The sequence below is a fragment of the Puma concolor genome, chromosome C1 (genome assembly GCF_028749965.1).
Source record: "Puma concolor isolate L17-30 chromosome C1, mPumCon1.1.hap2, whole genome shotgun sequence".
In the NCBI taxonomy this organism is placed as follows: domain Eukaryota; kingdom Metazoa; phylum Chordata; class Mammalia; order Carnivora; family Felidae; genus Puma; species Puma concolor.
This window is the reverse complement of record NC_141674.1, coordinates 127,879,984-127,903,376: the sequence shown is the minus strand read 5'-3', so window position 1 is coordinate 127,903,376 and position 23,393 is coordinate 127,879,984. Positions and strand designations below refer to the sequence as shown.

The 23,393-nt window shown below is 36.4% G+C and overlaps 1 pseudogene across 1 annotated transcript; it reads right to left on the bottom strand.

The window, feature by feature from the left end:
• Positions 1 to 2,852: 2,852 nt before the first annotated feature.
• LOC147578438 (BRCA2 and CDKN1A-interacting protein pseudogene) lies at positions 2,853 to 23,358 on the bottom strand (annotated as a pseudogene). Its single transcript, XR_015255191.1, has 3 exons — positions 21,545 to 23,358; positions 11,525 to 21,308; positions 2,853 to 11,289 (listed from the first exon to the last, which is right to left on the bottom strand). The product of XR_015255191.1 is annotated as a BRCA2 and CDKN1A-interacting protein pseudogene (transcript).
• Between the last annotated feature and the right edge of the window lie 35 nt (positions 23,359 to 23,393).

Below are 23,393 nucleotides of genomic sequence, written 5' to 3'. Positions count from 1 at the left end.
ACACATTAACTTTTAACTCCCTCAAAACTGAACTACTAATAACCTACTGCTGACTGAAAGCATTACCAATGACATAAACAGTCCATTAACACATATTTTGTACATTATATGTATTATATACTGTATTCTTATAATAAAGTAAACTAGAGAAAAATGTTCTTAATCGTGAGACACCTATAACCAGCAAATAAATGGAATCAGTAATCAAACATCTCCCAACAAGAGTCCTGGGCCAGAAGGCTTCCCAGGGGAATTCTACCAGGCATTTAAACATGAGTTAAATGGCACAAAAACAGACACATAGACCAATGGAATAGAATAGAAACCCCAGAACTAGACCCACAAACGTATGGCCAACTCACCTTTGACAAAGCAGGAAAGAACATCCAATGGAAAAAAGACAGTCTCTTTAACAAATGGTGCTGGGAGAACTGGACAGCAACATGCAGAAGGTTGAAACTAGACCACTTTCTCACACCATTCACAAAAATAAACTCAAAATGGATAAAGGACCTGAATGTGAGACAGGAAACCATCAAAACCTTAGAGGAGAAAGCAGGAAAAGTCCTCTCTGACCTCAGCCGTAGCAATCTCTTACTCGACACATCCCCAAAGACAAGGGAATTAAAAGCAAAAGTGAATTACTGGGACCTTATGAAGATCAAAAACTTCTGCACAGCAAAGGAAACAACCAACAAAACTAAAAGGCAACCAACGGAATGGGAAAAGATATTTGCAAATGACATATCGGACAAAGGGCTAGTATCCAAAATCTATAAAGAGCTCGCCAAACTCCACACCCGAAAAACAAATAACCCAGTGAAGAAATGGGCAGAAAACATGAATAGACACTTCTCTAAAGAAGACATCCGGATGGCCAACAGGCACATGAAAAGATGTTCAGCGTCGCTCCTTATCAGGGAAATACAAATCAAAACCACACTCAGGTATCACCTCACGCCAGTCAGAGTGGCCAAAATGAACAAATCAGGAGACTATAGATGCTGGAGAGGATGTGGAGAAACGGGAACCCTCTTGCACTGTTGGTGGGAATGCAAATTGGTGCAGCCGCTCTGGAAAGCAGAGTGGAGGTTCCTCAGAAAATTAAAAATAGACCTACCCTATGACCCAGCAATAGCACTGTTAGGAATTTATCCAAGGGATACAGGAGTGCTGATGCATAGGGGCACTTATACCCCAATGTTTATAGCAGCACTCTCAACAATAGCCAAATTATGGAAAGAGCCTAAATGTCGTCCATCAACTGATGAATGGATAAAGAAATTGTGGTTTATATACACAATGGAATACTACGTGGCAATGAGAAAAAATGAAATATGGCCTTTTGTAGCAACGTGGATGGAACTGGAGAGTGTGATGCTAAGTGAAATAAGCCATACAGAGAAAGACATATACCATATGGTTTCACTCTTATGTGGATCCTGAGAAACTTAATAGAAACCCATGGGGGAGGGGAAGGGAAAAAAAAACAAAAAGAAAGAAAAAGAGGTTAGAGTGGGAGAGAGCCAAAGCATAAGAGACTGTTAAAAACTGAGAACCAACTGAGGGTTGATGGGGGATGGGAGGAAGGGGAGGGTGGGTGATGGGTATTGAGGAGGGCACCTTTTGGGATGAGCACTGGGTGTTGTATGGAAACCAATTTGACAGTAAATTTCATTTATTAAAAAAATAAATAAATTACAAAAAAAAAATAAACATGAGTTAAAGTCTATTTTTCTCAAACTGTTCCAAAAAACAGAAACAGAAGGAAAATTTCCTAACTCATTTGACAAAGCCAGCATTACCTTGATTCCAAAACGAGACAAAGATCCCACCAAAAATGAGAACTATGGGCCAATATCCCTGATGAACACGGATGCAAAAACTGTCAACAAGATACTAGCAAATCAAATCCAACAATACATCAAAAGAATTACTTACCATAATCAAATGGGATTTATTCCTGGGCTGCAGGGCTGGTTCAATATTCGCAAATCAATCAATGTGATACACCACATTAATAAAATAAAGTATAAGAACCATATGATCCCGTCAATAGATGAAGAAAACGCATTTGACAAAATACAGCATCCATTCTTGATAAAAACACTCAACAAAGTAGGGATAGATGGAACACACCTCAACATCACAAAGGCCATATACAGACGACCTGCAGCTCACCTTTAATGGGGAAAAACTGAGAGCCTTTCCCCTACAGTCAGGAGCAAGGCAAGGATGTCCAGTCCTACCATACTATTCAACACAGTACTGAAGTCTTAGCCTCAGCAATCAGACGATAAAAAGACATGAAAGGCATCCAAATGATCAAGAAAGAGTTCAAACTTTCACTATTTGCCAATGACATGATACTCTATGTAGAAAATCCAAAAGACCACCAAAAAACTGTGAGAGCTAATAAATGAACTGAGCAAAGTCAAAGGATATAAACTCAATGTGCAGAAATCTGTTGCATTTCTATGCACCAATAATAAAGCATCAGAAAAGGAAGTCAAGGTATCCATACTATTTGTAAATGCATAAAAAACAATTAAGATACCTAGGAATAAACCTACCTGAAGAAATAAAACATCTGTACTCTGAAAACCATAGAACACTTATGAAGGAAACTGAAGAGGATACAAAGAAACGGAAAAGCATTCCATGTTCACGGAATTGAAGAGCAAACATTGTTAAAATGTCTACACTAGCCAAAACAATCTAGGTATTTAATACAATCCCTATCAAAATACCACCAGCATTTTTCACAGAGCTAGAACAATCCTAAAATTTGTATGGAACCACAAAAGACCCTGAATAGCCAAAGCAATCTTGAAAAGAAAAAACAAAACTGGAGGCATCACAATTCCAAATTTTAAGGTATATACAAAGCTGTAGTCATCAAGACAATATGGTACTGTCACAAAAAGAGACACACAGATGAACAGAACAGAAAACCCAAAAATGGATCAGAAAAACTATATGGTCAACACATCTTTGACAAAGCAGGAAAGATTATCCCTGGAAAAATGATAGTCTCTTCAACAAATGGTGTTGGGAAAACTGGACACAGACATGCACAAGAATGAATCTGGACCACTTTCTTACCCCATACACAAAAACAAATTCAAAATGGTTGAAAGACCTAATATGAGACAGGAAACGATCAAAATCCTAAAGAACACAGTCAGCAACCTCTCTGACCTTGGCTGGACCAACTTCTTACTAGACATGTCGCTGAAGGCAAGGGAAACAAAAGCAAACATGAAATACTGGGACTTCATCAAGATAAAAAACTTCTGCACAGCAAAGGAAAAAAAAAACAAAACTAAAAGGATGCCTATGGAATGGGAGAAGATATTTGCAAACGACCTATCTGTTAAAGGGTTAGTATTCATAATATAGATTTTGGAACTTATCAACCTCAACACCCAAAAAACAAGTAACACAGGTAAGAAATGGGCAGAAGACATGAATAGAAACTTTTCCAAAGACATCCAGAATGCTAATGGACACATGAAAAGATGCTAAACATTTCTCATCATCAGGGAAATACAAACCAAAACCACCTCACACCTGTCAGAGTGGCCAAAATAACACAACTAACAACAGGTGTTGGTGAGGACGCAAAGGGAACTCTCTTGCACTGTTGCTGGGAATGCAAACTGGTACAGCCACTCTGGAGAAAAGTATCAAGTTTCCTCAAAAAACTAAAACTAGAACTGCCCTATGATCCAGCAATTGCACTACCAGGTATTTACCCAAAGGATACAAAAATATAGATTCAAAGGGGCGCACACACACCCTGATGTTTATAGCAGCATTATCAACAACAGCCAAACCATGGAGCCCAAATGTCCACTGATTGATGAATGGATAAAGAAGATGTGATTTATAAATGCAATGGAATATTAGTCAACAAAAAGAATGAAATATTGCCATTTGCAATGACATGGACGGAACTAGAATGTATTAAGTGAAATAAAAGAAAACAGATGAAATATGGGAAGGGAGAGAAAAAAAAGAGGGGAAACAAACCATAAGAGACTCTTAATGACAGAGAACAAACTGTGGGTTGGTGGAGGGAGGTGGGTGACAGAAGGGCTAGGTAGGGGATGGGTACTAAGAGGGCACTTGTGATGAGCACTGGGTATTACTGTATTTAAGTGATGAATCACTGAATTCTACTCCTGAAACCAATATTGCACTGTATGTTAACTAAAATTTATATTGAAAAAAAGAAAGAAAATCATGAGAAAATACATTTACAGTACTATAACGTATTTATTGTAAAAAAAAAAAAAGCAAACTACATATAAGTAAACATACACAGTTCAAATCCATGTTGCTTAAGGGTTAACTGGATACATAATTTCATATATATATCTTCCATATTTCATATGGAAAAATAATATGTATGAAATAAATTATTGATTTAAACTTTTTGAAAGGTTGCGATTAATAGATAGGTAATCTTTACCACAGCAGAGATTTCAGCTTTTTTTTTTTCTGCTACCACAAACTTTAGAGATATAATATACTCCTTTCAGAAATCTCAAATGGGGAGGAGAAGGTTTAATATAAAAGAGGCTCCCTCCTCATATCTCTTTGAGGGAAAACAACCTTTCTCCTTCCTATTTAAAAATTCTCTAATTCCTAGAATGTAAACAAAATGAACAAATGACAAGGATGAGAATACTGCAAACAGTACAAACACAAGCCAGTAAGCTTCTTTTAAGAATTTTATTTTACTCATTACTGTGTTTCCTAGAAACCCTATCACACTCCCTGGCACATAGTTAAGGATCAATGCATTGTAAAGAAAGAAGAGTAGGCCTGAAGGAGAGGCCATTTCTTCACTTGACAGTCATAGAAGAAAAAAAGAGTATGGGTATTGAGAGAGAAAACTTTTATTTTTTTTATTTTGGAGAGTGTGTAAGCAGGGAGGGGCAGAGGGAGAGAGAGAGAATCTTTTTTGTTTATTTTGAGAGATGGAGAGCATGAGAAGGGTAGGGTCAGAGAGAGAGGAGAGAAAGAGAATCCCAAGATGGCTCTGTGTTGAGCCTGACCCAGAGATCAATTGCACAATCCTGGGATCATGACCCGAGCTGAAATCAAGAGGAGGACACTCAACTGACTGAGTCACCCAGGCACCTCTAGACAGATACTATTAAAGTATCCAGAGCTAATTCAGTGATCCTATATTATAATAAATAGCCTCAATGTCTTGAGTAAAATAGGAAAGAAATTCATTTATGAAAATAAGAGTAAGAGGAGGCAAGGGGTTTAAAGATACAGAAGAAAACTGTAAATGGAGATCATATTACAAAAGAGATAATTAAAAGTATTACAATCCAAGTCCAAGCAGACATTGATTAAAGAAAAGGGCAAATCTGCTTATTTCTGTATCTTTTTTTACCATCACCCACATATCAGAAAAAGCATAGAAAGGAGACCACATGGGTAATCTAGAAATGAAGGTCAGGACCCTAGCCTCAGTGAAGACAGACAGAAAAATTAGAGTTTACTGTGACACAAAATGGGTGAACACGTGGCTAGCTATCTCTCTGAAATGGTTTCTACAAAAGGTCATTTTAATATGGCTTAATATGGCATACTACAAAGCATTTTTTTTCAGGTTAGTATTTATCCTCAGCAATTATACTACCAGTTTCTTATATGGCAGTATTCAAAATAAGACACTATTAATTAGTGGTTTTGAAAATCAATTCTCTGAACTAGACAGAAACAGAAGTTCCTCAATCAGCAATGAAGACATGCTTTGGCCTAGAGAGGAAGGAAACATGAGAATATCAGGAAGGATAAGCACAGTTCTGTGTTCATGGCCAAATCAACCTAACACAGTATTAGGACTGGAATATGGCATTAACTGAAGTATAGGTACTAGGCTAATTTATAGGACATGAGTCATCAGTTCATTTAACAAAGGGTATCTACCAGCTATCAGATTGTAATCATTTCTTATCAAGTTGCACTTAAACCCAGGGAGAGAAATTTTACTCAAGTCAAGGTTTTGACAAAATTTTACCTTGAAGTACAATCTGTCTGAATTTAGGAAAAAGAAGTTTCTTTTTCTAAATCTGTTACTAAAATCTCCTACAGCAGTGAGGCTTAGCTCTACTTTTCCCTGAAATCAATACCAGATATCTAACTATATTTAAATACACATCAATTAAATATGGTGGTATACAAGGTATAATTATCAAGCTGACAAAGCCCTTCACCTCAGGTAATTTTTAAACGGAGCAGTGCTTCTTTGACTGGGTGTAGGTGGAAGGCAGGTAGTAATGGAGAGGAAGTTATGTGCATGTTGAACTACATATAACACAAGATTCAGAGCAATAAAAGTTAAAAATAACACATACATAGTGTCTCAAAAGAACATATGGGAGAGAACACTTCTGGTTTATGTTTCAAAATGAAACTTGAATTTAACAACAGGTTCTTGAAACATGTGTCATACGTAATAAGGGAGAAAGGAATAGTAAATGGTTATTCCTGTTTGAAGAAATATTATAAGACTTGGAAGTGAGAAACTTGATGAAAATTTTAGGGAACACTCAGTTGTTTGAGTAGGGTTAATCCTGTGTGTTAAGAAATGGTGAGGTAAAATAGGAAAAGCTTTATCCATTTCATCTTTAAAGGTTCTTTTTGGCACACACAGGGGATTAAACATGTAGGAGATTAAATGAAATTTTATTATTCCTGTGCTCATCAGTGTTTGTGGCATCCCCTGTTATTGTTGCTTATCTATTTTCTTATCGTTCTATCAATTATTAAGTACATATATAATTTGAAACTGCTATGTTTTCCTTTTGAACTGAGCTTTCTACCTTCATCAAGTCTTGGTTTTTATATCCAGTAATATTTTTTTTGCTTTAGAATGTATTATGAATAAAGTTACATCAGTGAAAAACAAAAAGCAAATGGTGAGGTAAGAATTAAGGCAGAATGTTGTTCCACTGTACCCTGTATGTACCTTAACACACCTTTTAAAAAAACAAAAAACAAAAAACAAATTATCAAGTGGATTTGTAATTACTTATATAGAGTGCCTCTCTTACAAGGATGAGCTCCTCCAGGGCAAGAGTCCAAATCACTGATTTTTGTATTCTCAAAGCCAAGGCTCAGCACATGCCAGGTATTCACTAAATGTTTTTTTTTTTTTTCAAGTAATTGCTGACTGAACAAATGAATGAACAGTATAGTAGGACAAGATCAGAGTCTTAAATGCTTATTATTTTATTCAGTAGGAGATTAAATGAAAATAATTTATGCAATGTCACATTTAAGGGACAGTTAATTCCTAGGAAATAAAAAAATTAAACAAAATTAATTAGAAAATTAAAACAAAAAACTAATCTAAAAGCCCTAAAAGTGTTAAAAGTATACATAATCCAACATGGGCTGAATGAAAATGTATTATTAAATTCTCACAACCTATTAAAAGTAGGGTATTTCCACGACTTAAGGTTATGAATTTGGCTTTAAGATATAAACAGCTGAACTGCTTTGTGTACTTCTTCATATTTTGAACAGTTTTCATCTGTATATTTGAAGTTAAGAAATTAACAAATGACAACATGAAAAGTATTCTCGGGACTTTCTCATTTCCCCCTCAAGTCTACATTCATAACCTCTGGGGATCCTTTATGACATTCCAGAAAAAAAAAAAAAAAGATAATTTTCTTAAGCTGAACTTGCTTTGCTTCTCTAAATATATATTTTAAAAGAGAGGTCAAGAAAATAACAAGACATGAGGTGCCTGGGTGGCTCAGTCAGTTGAGCATTTGACTCTTGATTCTGGCTTAGGTCATGATCTCATGGTTCGCGGGATCCATCCCTGTGTTGGGCTGTGTGCTGACAGTGCAGAGCCTGCCTGGGATTCTCTCTCCCTCTCTCTCTGTGCCCCTCTCCTGTACTTGCTCTCCCTCTCTCAAAATAAATAAACTAACATTAAAAAAGAAAAGAATGAGACAATATAATCTTAAATCTTCACATACGAGAAGGGCCCAATATCTTTGAATCTTTCAGGACTCCATATGTTGCCTAAAATTCACATTCTTGAATTCTCAATTCTTAAAAATTCCTATTTTCTGAATTAAGCCATAACCTAATACTACATGAGTAATTATAATTTTTCTCTCCCTCTCTTCCAGATATTATTACTTTATAAGATATTTGATAGTACAAAAAAAAGTGACAAGTTGACTATAGAAAACAAATTAAAAATCAACTTCCTGATAACCACAACTGAAGTATTAAATGCATCAAAAAACAGTAAGACAATGAAATCTGAAATCAACTATCTTGCCCAAAAAAACGTTCAGTAGTTTGCCTTAAGAGGACACAACTTAAAATCCTTTAGTTTCAGATCTTTGCCCAAACTTAACTTTCCACTTTTATTTCTCCTCAGTCATCCTCAACTGCATCCAAGCCAGAACACTCACCTTTCATTACCTATACTCACTGGTTCTCTTTTATTATTTTTTTAATGTTTATTCATTTTTGAGAGAGAGACAGAGTGCGAGCAGGGGAAGGGTAGAGAGAGGGAGACAAAGAATCCGAAGCAGATCCAGGCTCTGAACCGTCAGCACAGAGCCCAATGTAGGACTCGAACTCATGGACCGTGAGATCATGACCTGAGCCAAAGTCTGACACTTAACTGACTGAGCCATCCAGGTGCTCCCTGGTTCTCTTTCTTTAGAATGCTCTTTCATCCATGTCTGCCTAATGAATCAAATCTGTTCTCTAAGGTCTAGCTCAAACTCCAATGGACCCTTTCTTACGTTGTCTTTATCTGTTACATGATCTACTTTCTTCCTCACAACTTTTCCTAACTTCTTCAGTCCAGCCATTTCTTATTCTTTTGAACTTCTCAAGCATTTATTATTCAGTCCTTCATTTGGCACATTACTATTTGCTCTCATTCTCTCAGATAAATATGTACAGATAAAAAGTAACTAGTTTTGGAGACAAGAGTAGTTACTCCATAACTATGGACAAGTCTTAATAATCCCTTGTAAAACATCTTACTATGAATAATTCATGAGTTTCCCCAAGTTAAATTAACAAGCTGTTTTATTTCTCCACTGTTATTGTATGCTTAGAAGACAAATTATAATGGCAGACTTGCCACAGTATCAATTAATACCCAGCATCTCTTCCAAATATATATTTTGAATACATGCAGTTTACCGTACATGCATTATACCTCAATAAAACTAAAAAAAAAAAAAAAAAAAAAAATAGTAAGGCCTTTGCTCTCCATCCAAAGAATTTTTGGATGAAATATTATGGTGTGGATAATTATACTGAAGACTGTATTGCTTGATAGTATGGCTCATACAAGAGTTGGCTTGAGTTTCTGGCTAATGGAAATACCATGAGGCTACAGTTATGTTGGGATACACATAAATTGCTAACTTTCCAGCCATTTCTTAACTAATTTCTTAATTATGTACCATTGGTGGTAAAAGGTGATCAAATCACCCTCTACAAATAATTAGTGCACATTCTTTACTTTATACTGAGTCAGATATGTTGCTTTCATCTTAAAGGCAGTCACATAATTAGCAAATTAAAAAATTTTAAAACTTGAATGGGCATCTCTGATACTGGTATAAAAGTACATTTCTCAGGATGCCTGGGGTGGCTCAGTAGGTTATGCATCCGACTTGGGCTGGGCTCAGGTCATGACATTACAGTTTGCGGGTTTGAGCCCTGCATCAGGCTCTGTGGTGACAGCTCAGAGCCTGAAGCCTGCTTTGGATTCTGTCCCCCTCTCCCTCTGCCCCTCCCTGGCTTGCACTCTGTCTCTCTCTCAAAAATAAACAAACATTAAAAAAATTTTTTTAAATACAGAATTCTTACAAATGCCTGACTTAAAAATATTCTCAAATCCCCCTGACCCCAAATAAATAAGAACTAATGGTATCACATTCTATCCTTCTTCTGTAACATAGCCTCGGAATCTGAAAGTACTTCTTCCACCCCCACCCCCTACCCTGCCATTAGTTCTTGCTCCTAGTTCTCAAGTATGAAGAACATGTTCATGAGTTTCTCCTGTCATCAAACTCAAAGGGAAGCTCAGTTTTGCTCACTGCCCTCCATCCTGAGACCACCCAACTTCCAGAAACTTATTTCACTTTGCTATCCCATATTCCCTTGCTCCTAAGAACCTAACATGCATGTTATAAAATACTCCTCTATCATTACTTTAAGGAGAAGGATGGTGTTAGCCTATCAAAAGAAATTATTCCTCTCCTATTTTAACTTGCAACTCACTGTCCCATTAAAACAATGATAATGGGTTCTGGGTTACAGAGAAACACCAGCATTCTGCTAGGATAACATAAATGTGCTTGACCTTGAAATTGTTAAAAACGTATTTCCAGGCCTTTTTCTTGGAGATTCTGATCTAGCAGATAGCAAGTGTGTATTTAAATACTCTAGGTTAATTGTCAGTAGCATAGCCATGTAATTTATTGTCCAAAGCAGGGCACTTCAGAGTGAAAGAGGCTACTTTTATAAGTATGCCAGAACAACAGGCATCAACAGAGACTGTCCTAGGCAAACTGGTGACTATCCTATTTATCAAGTAAGTTTGGAAAACACTGATGAATTAGTCTCTCTCCATTTCTCCAATATAACATACGTAATGTGTTCAAACATACAATGGCATTTTATGTGACAAATAGAGCCTAAATACTGAGTAATTATAGAGTTCATAAAAGGTATACAAACAACATCTAGATATCAAGGTCTACATAAAATCAACAGGAGCCAATAATAAATACATGAAAAGATGTTCACCATCTTTAATCATTAGAGACATGCAGATCAAAACCACAAGATATTACTACACAACCACTAAAATGGTTATAATCAAAGACAGACAATGACAAGCACTGGGGAGTATGTGGAGAGACTCTAACCCCCCTCATATTGCTACCAGGAATGCAAAATGGTGCAGCTACCTCAGAAAACAGTTTATCAGCTCCTCAAATGGTTAAACACAGAGTCATGATATGACCCAGCAATTCCATTCCTGGGTATATACCCAAGAGAAACGAAAACATACATCCACACAAAAACTTGTTTGCTTATAATTACAGCAGTGTTATTCACAATTGCCAAGAAGTAGAAATAACTCCAATGCCCCTCAGTTGAGGGATAAAAAAAATGTGGTCCATACAGTGGCATATTATTCAGCCACAAAAAAGGAATGAAGAACTGATTCATGCTACAACGTGGATGATCCTTTAAAAACTATGCTTAACGGGGTGCCTGGGTGGCGCAGTCGGTTAAGCGTCCGACTTCAGCCAGGTCACGATCTTGCGGTCCATAGGTTCGAGCCCCGCATCGGGCTCTGGACTGATGGCTCAGAGCCTGGAGCCTGTTTCCGATTCTGTGTCTCCCTCTCTCTGCCCCTCCCCCGTTCATGCTCTCTCTCTGTCCCAAAAATAAATAAAAAACGTTGAAAAAAAAATTAAAAAAAAAAAACCTATGCTTAAAAGAAAGTCACAAAAAGTGACATACTGTACGATGCAAATCTACAAAGACTGAATGTAGGTTAATGGTTCTCTAGGTCTGGGGGAGGAAGAAAGGACCACGGAGCATGACTGTTAAAAAAACAAAAACAAAAACAAAAAACCCCCATATTCACTAAATAGGCTTCATGTCCAGCATGGAGCCCAATATGGGGCTTGAACTCATGACCCTGAGATCAAGACCTGAGCTGGATCAAGTGTTGAACACTTAACCGACTGAGACACTCAGGTGCCCCTCTTTTTGAAGTGATGTTCATGTTCTACAATAAGATTATGGTGGTGACTGCATAATTCTGTGAATATACTAAAACCCAACGAACTGTAAACTTTACATGGGTGAATTTTATGGTATGTCTGTTATATCTCAATTAGGCTGTATAAAAATATCAGTAGGAAAAAACCCAAGACTGGCCAATAAATTTTAACACGGTTTATATATCAGATTATATAGAAACAAATAAAAACACCCATGCCACATCTTGAAATCTTATGGAAATTTTTAACAGTGCTTGATCGACAGCATCTGACCTACTCATACTCAAATGCAATTCATGAAAACCAAGTCCAACTCCTTAGTACCTTTAGGATCTTAACACACCTGAGTTGTATTCTGGTGCTCCTCAATCCCCAATATCTGCAACACTGCACATCTCAATTTCTGCCTACTCCCTTCTTTCATGGCAATAATTTATAAACATTCTTGTGAACCTGTATTGTTGAAAACTTATGTAAATCACTGCTGTTTGCTTTCGCCAGAACACATTTATTGAGATCTTGAATTGGATAAATCTTACCTTCCAAAAAAAAAGTAATCAAATTCTGTAATTCATTTCAGTGTGAAATATACTGAATTTCCTCCAGGTTGGATAAACTTTAGTCAGAAAGACCATTCCAGATATAAAGAAAAATATTCCAGATAACCAGGAAAACTATTCATGGAATAGATGTCAAGCACTTTTTTTTCCCATTATTTAAAAATAAAAAATGGAAGTTTTTATTGAGTTCTAAATTACTACTCCACGTTTTCCTTCTTACTGGAAAAGCTCTTCATCAACCATTCATAATTTGACCAAATTTTTTTTTTTTTAAAGCTATTTTGTAAATGTGTCACAGACACAGGTGACAACCCTACTTTTTTGTAGAGGGCCTTAATCTGAATAAAGTGATGAGTTTTTCAGTAAATCTGAGCTGTTTTCTGGTAATTTTACAAAAATGAAAACCAGCCCCCTGCTGCCCATGGGAAATGGGTCAGAGAGAGAGATGCTCTTTCAGTTTACCCATGATTTCATCCATCTTGTCACCTGGAATCAACATCACAGTTTGCAAGGGCTTCATTGGGACGTCGTCAAAGGACCACCTGCCTCCCAGACAGGTGTCACTCTCTTCCTGCACGGAGTAGTTGAACTTCAAGATTGCCTTCTCATAGAAAATTTCTTCCTCTGCACTTGCGAACATTAACTCATCTTTTTCTTGGCTGCTCCATTTCTTTTTGGGATTGTTTTTTCCAGCTTCCACAAACGTCTTGCTAATCAGAAGGTAGAAGGAACACTCTCCACACAGCTTGTTCGTTCCGTGTGCCTCTGCCAGTTCTTTCTGGAGCTGCTGGTGCATGGGCAGCGCGATCTGAGGAGGAACGTTAATGAACCTCTCGCTGAGGAGAAAGCCCACAGGCTAGGAGGCGTCGTTGAAAAGCGCGTCCAGCTGTTCAACCGAGATCTTTCCACAGCTCTTCTCACAGGAGCTCAGGATCAACTCTTTAATTTGTTCAGCACACTGCATACCCTTTCTTTCAGTTAAATTTAAAAGACTTATGAATCCAAAAATCTCATCTTCATCCACATCATCATCACTGTCTTCTGAAACATCTGTTTGCTTAATCACACTCCCGATGTGGTTTTGTTGAATTAAGAAATCAGTTAGTTCTGCAATGTTCACAGGAGCCTTCAGGAAAAGCTGCTGCAGTTAACTTCTTAATTCTGACATAATCATTATCTGAGATGGAATATGCTTCAAATTCAACATTCACTTCCTCGTCGACGCTCTCGTCGTCTTCATCCTCTTCTTCGTCACTGTCTTTATCATCTTCGTCCTCATCCTCCACTTCATCTTCCTCTTCTTCCTCATCTCATGGGACCGGAACACCTGGAACCTGTGGAGCCCCACTACCCAAGGCATGCCACTTGGGCCTGGACGCCATACAAGCCTCTGTCAAGCACTTTTAACAACAAACTAGCAATTAATTTTAAAATGTTCTACTTCACAAAATGTACTACATTAAAAAAATACATCCTGGTTTACAAAATAAGACATTATGTTTTTTTCTGTAACAACTTCCCTAAAAGCCACTTTTTTAAAAAAAGTTTATTATTATTATTATTATTATTATTTTGGGAGAGAGAGAGTAAGCAGGGGAGAGGCAGAGAGAGAGGGAAAGAGAGAGAATCCCAAGCAGGCTCTGCCCGGTCAGTGTAGAGCCTGACACAGGGCTCAAACTCAACTCAGGAACCCTGAGATCATGACCTGAGCCCAAATCAGGAGTCGGAAGCTTAACCGACTTAGCCACCCAGGCATCCTCCCTAAAAGCCACTCTTAATACACAACCTAAATAAACACAGTATCTTTGTCATGAAAAAAACACCAGACCAACAAGCAAATGTCATTCTATAGTCTCTCAGTGACTTTACGTGGAATTTAAATTTTGGATTAGATCAAGTCAGTGAGTTAAAAAGAATGTACTATGCTTTCCATACTATTACAATGCATATTTTCTCACCAGTAGACACACACAAACTCTTGCACAGTAGACATTAAACAAACTCTTTACTAAATAAACTGAAATTATTTTTCAGTTATATCATAGGCAATGTATGCTGACTTTTCAATTTCTTAATTAGCTCACTGAGTGGTGTAGGCTCATTTATAACTTGGTCATAAACACTAGCATTTGAATCAGGAGGGAAGGAAGGTCTTCTAAGTACATAAGTAGTTTCGAGCAAGTAACATTAGAATGTCTAGAAGAATAAAGTACTGAGTCTGTAGTAAGCATGATAAGCAATCTATCTTGAAATATTCCCCAATAAACTTGCCTCCATTAAGTTCTGGGGCCAAAAAAAAAGGGGTACATTAATTGATCTGATTAATTACTTTATACTTGGTATAGTACAAAGTTGGACTTGTAGTTTAGAGATGATTCTTGAAGTCCTGGCCAGGCCGTTAACTTAGTATCTTTGAAGCACAGGATGTCAGATGAAAAGCTGTGAGAGAAATGAGATCAAGACAAGAATGCTTGTATTCTTTATAACAAGACTTTATGATAGGATATGTAAAAGCAATTCAGTTAATGTTACCTGACCACCAACTTTCACTTGGTTCTGTATTTTGCATTTAGAAGGTGTAAATCCCACGTTATCCTTGGAAATGCATATATTGATATATTTCATTAAAAACCACCAAGTGAGACTCTTTTCTTTTCAAAAAATTTTATTTTTAAGTAATTTCTACATCGAATGTGGGGCTTGAACTTAAAACCCCAAGATTAAGAGTGGCATGCTCTACTGACTGAGCCAGCCGGGCATCCCTGACTCCTTTTTCATAGCTCATTCTTTAAGCTGCCCTATCTTTAAGCTAATTCGTTCAATGATGAGAGGAAAGGAGAGAGCAAGTAGGAAGTAGAGAAAGCAAGAAAAGGAAATGGAAGCTGCAGCCATTTAGAATATGGAAATTTTGACTCAAATGGATTTCTACTAAGTCATGAGCTTCTTGAAGGCAGAGGTATGTCTTTAAGGACAGAAGCAATTTAATTAGTAGCCATTTCTGTGATCTTAGTGGAAATTGTTTGTTTCACAAACAAGAACATCAATTATCCCTTATCTTAGTACCAGCATTTCTGTAAGCATTTTCACAAATGCCACATAAACCAAGAGAAAACAACATGAGAAAAGATGAATAATTTCCTTTCTAAAATTAAAGTACAGGTGTTAGATGCTAATAGAGTCCAAGTGGATATGAACTGTATTTAACATTTAAATCAATCCTCTTAAACTGTCGCCTATCTTATTACTGGACTTTCCATTTCAGTAGTTAGGTAGACTCAACTGAAAAGTTGTGTAGCAGCTGCAGGTAGCTTTCAGAAAAGCCATCAAGCAATTTTCATGTGCCACAAACACAGCTTAAAAACTAGACTACAAAAGACACTTTACACTTTTTAAATTTTAAATTTCAGAATCAGCATTCATTAGGTATAAAATTAACACTCACAAAAAGCCATGGAATGTATACACTGGACCTTATACCAGGTTAACCCTTTCGTGTAATGTAATATGGCAACCAGAAAATTTCATTATTTACCTTAGAAATTTAATAAAACTTTAGAGTTGGAAAAGGCCTTCTAGATCATGAATTTAAGAGTTTAAACTTGGGTCTTTAAAATTCCAAAACAATTACAAGTAGAAGCAACATTCTTTGTTTAAAAATAAACAAAACACACAGTACTCTTGCATAATAGACACAAAACACAACACAAAATGTCATGTCTCTCTGGATTAAAGAATGATTCATATGAAAGATAATGTCAAACTAATATATTCTTAAAAAATGACTACCTCTAAAATCAGTGCATATGTTGAAATGCTAACTTCTAGGAAAAACCTACACTTAATTACATCTAATTAACATAAATACCCAATTACCTAAAGTCAATCAATGGACTAGGAAACACAGGTTAATCTTAAAATTTCAATAAGAATATTCAAAACTTTAAAAAAGGGGAATGATTTTATGGTTGGGTCAGCACAGCATGTGACTCTTGATCTCAGGGTTGTGAGTTTAAGCCCCATGTTGGGTACAGAGATTATTTTTTACAAAACGGAGATGATTTTAAATAATCTTCCTACCTGCTCTTTGTATTACTAAGAATAGCAAGAAATGAAAAAGTTTGACAGTATTCTCAGCTAAATTGTGACTTAATATATTGACAAAAATTCAACAACTAGGAAAAAATGGAATAAAGAAATAAATGAATGGATTTTTGTGCTATAATATTCCATGTTAGTAGGTGTTTCTAATTTGAAGATTTAAAACTTCTTGGGGCGCTTGGGTGGTTCAGTCAGTCAAGCATCTGAATCGTGATCTTGGCTCTGGTCATGATCTCATGGTTTGTGAGACTGAGCCCTGAGTCAGGCTCCATGTTGATAGTGCAGAGCCTGCTTGGGATTCTCTCTCTTCATCCTTTGCTTGCTCTCACTCTCTAAATAAATAAATAAACTTTAAAACAAAAAACAAAGCAAAACAAAACTTATTCTCAAATACTCTCATGAGTCAAAGAGCTTTATTTATAAAAGCTAAAAACCAGGAACAGCACAGGGGTGGCAATCAGTAGAAGAGAAAAACGAATTGTATATTTATGCAATAAAATTCTATTCTATAGTAAAAACGGAAACATTCACACATGTAACAACGTAGATAAATGTGAAAAACATGCTGAGTTAAAGAAGACTTACACAAAAGAGTACATATTGTATGAATTCATTTATATAAGGCCCAGCACTAGAAAACATATGATGAAAAAGAATCAAAACTTTTGGTTGTTGTTTATTGGCATGATGGTAATGTTCTATACCTTGACAGGCACCTGGGTCTATGTATACAATTTACTGAAATTTCACTAAATGGTTAAGTTCTTGATTTATGATTTTCTATGTGTATATTTACCCATAAAAAAAAAAAATCAAATACTGACTGAACTCTAGTTAATTACATGAATGCCAAAGTGTTCAGGAATGAAGTGATCCCTGAAATTTATTTTGAAATGTGTCAAAAAAAAAAAAAAATGAGATGGATTGGGGTACCTGGGTGGCTCAGTCAGTTAAGTGTCTGGCTCTTGATTTCGGATCAGGTCATGATCTCACAGTTTGTGAGATCGAGTCCTGTGCTGGGCTCCAGGCTCACAACACAGAGTCTGCTTGGGATTCTCTCTCTCTCCCTCAAAAATAAATAAATAAACATTAAAAAAAATGATATGAGGGGGGCCTAAGTGGCTCACTCTTGGTTTTGGCTCAGGTCACAATCTCTCAGTTCGTGGGTTCGAGCCCTGTACTGGGCTCTGTGCTAACAGTGTGGAGCTTGCTTGGGATTCTCTCTCCCTCACTCCGTCTCTGCCCCCTCCAGCTTCTGCTTTCTGTCTCTCTCAAAAATAAACTGAAAAAAATGAGATGGATTGACAGATACATGATCAAACAAACAGTACAAAATGTTAGTAACTGCTGAAATGAGTCCTCTATCAAACTTTATGTTTGGAAAATTTCAGCAGTAGATCTCTACAAGCAACCCAGATACTAGAAGACAAATTTAAGTACAAGGTTAAAATGATTTTGAATTTAGCATTCTAAAACATCATTCAGGTATGATGGCAGAATAAAGACTTCAGGCATGTAAAGTCTGAAAAGGTTTACTTCTCAAGCAAACTTTTTAAGGAAAATACCTCAGGCTATTATCTAGCAAAATGAGTATTTTAAAAACTAAGAAAGAGGAAGGATCCATAGAATCCAGCAAACAGTTGATTCAACCTTGGTGGGCAGAAGGGAAGTCCCAGGATGAGGGCAGGACACAAGAATCAAAGAGAAAATCTCTGAGGTAAAGACGTATCCATGATGGGAATGCAAGCTGGTACGGCCACTCTGGAAAACAGTATGGAGGTTCCTCAAAAAACTAAAAATAGAACTACCTTACAACCCAGCAATTGCACTACTAGGCATTTATCCAAGGGATACAGGTGTGCTGTTTCGAAGGGACACATGCACCCCCATGTTTATAGCAGCACTATCAACAATAGCTAAAGACTCATAAATATGGAGAACAAACTGAGGGTTTACTGGAGGGGTTCTGGGAGGGGGGGATGGGCTAAATGGGTAAGGGGCACTAAGGAATCTACTCCTGAAATCACTGTTGCACTATATGCTAACTAATTTGGATGTAAATTTAAAAAAATAAAAAATTAAATTAAAAAAAAAAAAGAAAGAAGTATCCATGAAATAGAGACTGAATAACTTTGAGGGTATGGTGATGGTACACTATTGCTTGCCAATCAGAAAAAAAAGGCTGTTAGAAACTCCAGAATTAAAAAGTTACAGAAAACCCATGCTTCCAACGTGTAACAAAACAATTTGACATGATATTGATAAATTGATGGAAGCATGAAAAAGAATCCATTTGACGCTAAGAACATTCTAGCTCAAGAGACTCATGAATCCTGATAATAAGACAGCAGATAAGGGAATGATAATCAACTACTGATCCACTGTACTGTTTGATTTTTATATGTAATGCACTGTTTTAAAAAAGCTTTTAAAAGTGCAAACTTTCCAAAAAGTTCATTTTAGAAATGTAGTAAGTTTTACACTGGTTCAGTTTTCATCTCAGTCAAAAAGAAAAGTTTACCATCTGTTGATGCATTGAATAATAAATATTTTTGATTTCAAAAGACACACAAGGTGGCAAAATTATCCAAATTAAAAAAATAAACAACCTGAGCACATTTCTGAAATCAGCTTATCAAAATGATCTAAAAATAGCTTTTAAAACTATCCTTCAAGACATTTCTTTCCTATGATTGTACCACCTTATAAAAGATAAAAACCTAAAACCACAAAGATACCATTATGGTCTAGCTGCCTGGTTCTGTGACAAGATCTAATTTGCTTTGAGGATTAGATCGAGTTTCTCACCAGCAATAATATGGAATACAACCTGGTAAGCCTAAGGTGGTGCTAAACAGCCAGGGGGAGTAAATTGGGAGACACATACCTACTGAGGGCATCTATAGGGTTACTCTTCCTATCCCTTTTCCCTCTTTTTAGGACAACTGGGCCAAGCAAGTGGGTCTTAGGCCTGGTCAGGTAAAGTCTCCCATCCCTACCCATACCTTATTTTCTACTCTCTGGGGGCAAGGAGGGAGAAGGAGAGCCTATAGATGACACTGATATTGATGTACATTTATGATAACATTTCAATTATGCTCTCCTCCTCCAACTGGATCTTCTCTCCTTTGACTATACCCTCCTCTACATCAAATACTATATACGTATATACACATATACACACATACATACACGTATATGCACACAAACATAAACATACACAGCTATACAGATATGTACATATCTATATATATTCCCATTTATAGCTATATACCTGAAAACCCGGAAACAAAGAAATAAGAGACAAGAAACAAGAAGTCCCTTAGGAATGCACTCCTGTCACCAGAGTAGTTCAAGCAAAGGCTCAATGACTTTTGCTTGATTGCTGTCCTGTCAGATCCTTATAATAGCTGGCTGGAAAGGCCCAAGCCAGGTATCTCCCCTTGTCCTCATTTCAACTCACTGGAAGAAGAAATGAAAAGTAGATAACTTTAGGACAAGCTGCCACTGGACTGATCTTGAGAACTACTGCGGTTGGACCAGAAATTCTCACATTTCAACACAAAGATTTACCTACCACTCTATATAAATGCATCTTTTGGTTTAGTATTGAAAAAACAAGAAATCCTTTTGGTTTAGCATTAAAAAGACAAGTGAAGATTAAAGATTTAGGTTTAGACTTTGCTAATGTCCTTTAAAATCCAGTACATTTGGAATTAACAGGCTCTACAGTGGAAATGATTCATTTGGCTAAAAATATGCATAGCCGACAGTCCCAGAGCCACACCTCAAAGTGTTCTTAATGTACTTATTCCTTTAAATGCTGTCTTCGGGAGGACACTGAACATCAGTAAACAAGTATAATTTCCATTTCCATCTCCTCCATTTCATGGCCTTTGTACTTTGTTCCTTCTACCCAGAATGTTCTTCACTCATATATCTCATGGCTTATTCTCTTACTTCATTCAAGTGTTTGCATTTTCAAATGTCAAGAGGTCTTCCCTGATCACCCTGTCTCAAATAGACTGTATACCTCATTCTGTCAATCTTTAAGCTCTCAACCTTTTGTATTCATTACAATAATTTCTGTATTTCTATCTGACATTATATTTTATATATATTCCATTTCTTTGTCTCACCCATAAGAAAATGAGATCCAGGAGGGCAAGGGCATTCTCTGTTTTACAAAACCAATACAAAGTAAGTTTTCAATAAATACCTGCTGAATGAGTGAATTCACACTTTTCATTATATTGTATAGTAATAATCGTATCACTTTAGCTTTGCATACAAATGCCAAGTTAAAGTTACTACTGTAATGACATAGAGTTCTAGTGGCAAGAATTATTTTTTTTAGAACTTTACACATGACTTGGTCCAGTATTTATAGAATCATTAAAAAATTGGAGTCATTTATGATTTAATTTTATTAATTTTAACAGGGGGGAAAATGCTAAAGGAACCATTCTCTAATTTAAGGCAGAGTTTTTTTTGGTTTCCTTCATTCTTCAACATTAATAGCAGGATGAGTAAGATGACAAATGATCTAAAGGAGGCATCAATTTTACTTCATTTCTTCCACCCCCCCTTTTTTTAAAAAAAGATTTCATTTCTCAGTAACCTTTAAACCCAACGTGGGGCTTGAACTCACAACCCTGAGATCAAGAGTCCCACACTCCACCAATTGAGCCACGCAGGCCCCTTTTTACTCCCTCACTTCTGATAAATTCTTTTACCTTCTTTGTTGACCCTTCTTCCCTTCCCTTCTTCACTATCATGATTTGTAGCTATAAGGGCTGATAATAAAAGACTAAATGAGGGGCGCCTGGGTGGCTCAGTCGGTTAAGCTGCCGACTTCGGCTCAGGTCATGATCTCGCGGTCCGTGAGTTCAAGCCCCACATCGGGTTCTGTGCTGACAGCTCAGAGCCTGGAGCCTGTTTCAGATTCTGTGTCTCCCTCTCTCTGACCCTCCCCCATTCATGCTCTGTCTCTCTCTGTCTCAAAAATAAATAAACGTTAAAAAAAATTAAAAAAAAAAAAAAAGACTAAATGAATAAAACTCAACTCTTAAGTAAACGCCACCACAATAAACCAAGTTTACATGAAGGTTACCATGCTGTGATATGTAAACTTTTGGGGTGGGAGGTGGAAATTAGCTAATCCCATACAATAGAGAAGGGTTGACAAGTCTAAATTAAAGACAAGAATCAGTTCTTTGGTGGTTTCTATATACCCCAAACTTCACAGGCATGATCTTGTTTCCTGCTTTCAAAGTATAGTGTCATTACCTCCATTTTACAGATGAAGAAACCTGAGAGGCTAAATTACTTGCTCAAAATCACATCAACTGTTCAGTGGCGACTTGTGATTTTTAACCAAGTCTTTGAGTTTCCAAACATTTATTTCTTCCCACTGGACAAGCTGTTTTCACAATGTGGTCCAAGGACCACTGTGGATCAAGATCCTGTCAAAGGGTCCATGAGGTCCCTCACTTTTCTTCTATCTGTGTGTGGCCAAATTATCTTCTTAGATTTCAGCCAAAATCACATGTCCAATGAGAGTGAATACTAAAGTAGATATAACAACCCAACTTCTCCTGATAAGCCAAACGTTAAGAAGATTTGTAAAACTGTAAAACAATCCCATTCTTCTTGCTATTTTTTTATTTTGAAATGTTATTTTTCATAAAAATGATTATTTATATTAACATGCAATGAGTTTATTATTCTTTTTAAGTGAATCACTACACGTTAAAGACATTTTCATTTAGTACTGTTAAAATGGTAATATTCTCCAAATTGCCCAATTGACCTGTTTGACATAATTCATATCAAAAATCCAAGCTGACTTCTCTGCAGAAATTGGCAAGCTGATCTTAAACTACATATGAAAACAGATAAATAGCCAAAATAATATTGAAAAACAGCAAAGTTGGAGGCAAACCCTAATTTCAAAAAAAAAAAGTCCTAATTTCAAAACTTGTTACAAAGTTTCATAATCAAACAGTGTAGCCAGTGGTACCACTGGCCTAGTGATAGACACAAAATCAATGTGGTAGAATTTAGAATTGAGAAATAACCTTGCACATTTATAGTCAAGAAAGGAGCCAAGACAATTTAACTGGGAAAGAACAGTGTTTTCAACAAATGGTGTGGAGATAAAAATGATATCCACAGATAAAATGAATTTGAACCCCCTATCTCACACCATAACCAAAAAATAACTCCAAATGATCAAGGTCATCATCCATATCACAAAAAGTGTATCCTCCCCAAGTTGGTGGTCTACACTTTTACTTCTGACCTCCTCACATTGCTTTAAAACATTTAGTACTTTTGCATTAAAACATTTAGTACTTTCGCATTAAAAAGTGGAGGGTCATACAGTAACTACAGTGTTACTTAACAAGCACTTACATCACTTTCTTTCCCCAAGTGATTCCTCATTTGCTGGTTCTATATATCTTTACAAGATAAATTCTTTTATTTTGTCTTACAGATATTCAATATGCTTAAAATGTAAGTATCTGGTTAAACAATGAATATATAGCCTCTTGACAAAATCCTTTTAGCAACTGGAAATGAAAATATAGATAACTAATGTCAGATTCTTTAATTTCTATGAAGACTTGGAAAGTGAAAGGGCAGCAAGCCTTTATAAAAGGATGATGAAGAAAGAATTGGCATTTAGGGAAAACAAGGCAAATATAATGAAAACGGAAACTGCATCTTCGAGATATTTGACTATCAGTATTTCTATTGTGCTCCAATGCATGTGAACATGACTTAGTAAAACCAACACAAATCAACAATATAAAATGTATGAATGGCATTTTGCAGAGGGTATTTGCTTAAAAATATACTTTTTTCAATATTATACAGGAACATATACATAAAGAATGGGTTTTTT